This window comes from Kryptolebias marmoratus, linkage group LG17 (assembly GCF_001649575.2).
Source record: "Kryptolebias marmoratus isolate JLee-2015 linkage group LG17, ASM164957v2, whole genome shotgun sequence".
In the NCBI taxonomy this organism is placed as follows: domain Eukaryota; kingdom Metazoa; phylum Chordata; class Actinopteri; order Cyprinodontiformes; family Rivulidae; genus Kryptolebias; species Kryptolebias marmoratus.
The window spans coordinates 2,102,909-2,105,495 of NC_051446.1; positions in this window are offsets into that span (position 1 = coordinate 2,102,909).

Genomic DNA, 2,587 nt, shown 5'->3' on the forward strand with positions numbered 1-2,587 from the left:
ACTTCTATTGCTGCTGTTGATGTGGTTTTAAATGCTCCAGTACATAATCTTAGCGCCTGATGTTTAATAGTGTCCAATTTATTCAGCTGTGTTTTAGCTGCTGATCCATACACTATACAACCAAAGTCTATATTTGCTCTTATCATGCCTGTGTAAATCTGTTTTAGTGATTTCCGATCTGCTCCCCAGTCACTGCCAGCCAAGCATCTCAAAATATTAAGAATTTTCTTACACTTGTCAACAATTTTTTGAATATGCATATTCCATTTTAATTTTTCATCAAACCATAATCCTAAAAATTTAATACACTTTACTTGCTCTAATTCTTGGTTATATAATTTCAATTTTATTTCCTTGTTTATTTTTTTACGATTAAATATCATTATTTTTGTTTTTTCAACTGAAAACTTAAATCCCCATTGCAACGCCCATTTCTCTATTTCAATAATAACCTTTTGTAACTTCTTTACAATGAAATCAACATTTTTCCCCCTTTTCCAAACAGCTCCATCATCTGCAAACAGTGAATATCCCATTTCTTTTCCAATATCTTTAAATACATCATTTATCATAATCAAGAACAGTAACGGACTTATAATACTCCCTTGCGGAGTTCCATTCTCTACAATATATTTACCTGAGATTACATCACTAATTCTAACTTGTATTTTACTATTTGTTAAAGTCTTTAATCCATTTAAATATTTTCCCTTTAATGCCCAACTTGCATAATTTAATTAATAATCCCTCAACCCACATCATATCATATGCTTTTTCTATATCAAAAAATACTGCCACTACACTCTCCTTATTTACTTGTGCGTTCTAATTTCGTGCTCTAGACATATTGTTGGATCAATAGTACTCCTGCCTTTTCGAAAACCATTTTGATATTTTGATATATATCCCAGCAAAGATCTGAACCTGAGTAAAGCCTTAAATACAGGTGCTGCTTGTCAGGGAAATCAGCCACACCTGGGGAAGAAAGTTACCGGAACAGCCAGCAGGGCAGAGATCCTCACAATAACTTTTCACAAGTAAGATGAACTGTATTATATTTTGTATTTTATTTTATCTTTGTCTATGATCCGTACCATTGAACGAACTGCTGATTCGCGCATGTGCAGAAAAAACATACTCTCGCTGAGGAGTGATCTGTTTCTGTTTGAAGGATGTTGATGTTGGTCTCTCTCTGCATCTTTGAAATATGTTTGTGTGTCTTATAAGCCCATGGGGGCTGGGCACATTTTATGGTGTATGGCACAAAAGAAATAAACTAAACTAACTAGCTGACTAACTAATAAACTGTGGGAACTGAAGGATTCGGTGAACAAATCTTTTGAATGAATCATTTAATGAACTGATTCTAGTGATTCAGTTCACTCAAAGGAGCTGCCATTCCCATCACTAGCCTGCACACTCAGACGGAGGTGGTGGGCGGAACAATGCGCCCTTTGGCAGCAACTCATTGGCTAAGAGATGCTAGTGTTTTTTTTGTTTTTTTTTAAGTAAACCTTTTAACTGCTGATCATGACAATAATTCACCATAAATAAGGAATAATGATTAAACTAACAGTGGCACAGTGGCATAGTGGTTAGAGCTGTTGCCTCCCAGCAAGAAGGTTGCAGGATCACTTCCCGGCCTGGGGCCTTTCTGGGTGGAGTTTGCATGTTCTCCCTGTGCACATGTGGGTTTACTCCGGGTACTCCAGTTTCCTCCCACAGACCAAAAACATGCATGTTAGGTTAATTGATGACTCTAAAATTGTCCCTAGGTGTGAATGGTTGTTTGTCTCGTTCGTCTATATGTGGCCCTGCGATGGACTTGCGACCTGTCCAGGGTGTCCCCCGCCTCTCGCACAGTGACTGCTGGGGTTAGGCACCAGCTCCCTGTGACCCGGAATGGAGAAGTGGTTAAAGAAAATGGATGGATGGATTAAACTAACAACTCTTTTCATATTTATGAGAGTTAAGAGGATTTTTTAATAAAGCCATATTTAAATGTCAATTACAATAAGCACCATTTAAGCATTATATTTGCTGACCTAAACTACTGTTTTGTTTTACCAGGAAAGAAGAGCCAGGACCCCTTGTCACCTGATTATGTACCATCTGTTTTTGCACACAACAAGTCTAACCCTGCCAAAAGATGCGCTCTAGGGAGTCTTCAGAAGAATGACATGAGACAAGAAATTAAGAAAAAAAAGAAGCAGCAGTCATCTAGAAGGGAAGTTGCAATAGCTCTCGTCAATCTCTCAACTGAGGGGACTAGACTTGAAGAGAACATTGAAAATGGAGATAGTAGGCTACGTGTGATGGTGACTTTTCAAATAGTGATGCCATGTGCCAAACAAACCTCAGTGCAAAACACATTGAACTATTTCAACGAGAATGTCAGGTTCTACGTAGTGAGACATTTGCACTGAAAGAGAAGCTAAACCTAGACCTCAAAGAACAAAAAAGTTTAAAAAATAAAGGGAAACTAAAACCCTTACAGGACTACACAACTAAAATAATATAATAATTATAATTGTGTAGTCCTGTAAGGGTTTTTAGAATATAAATATAATATATAGAATATAAATAC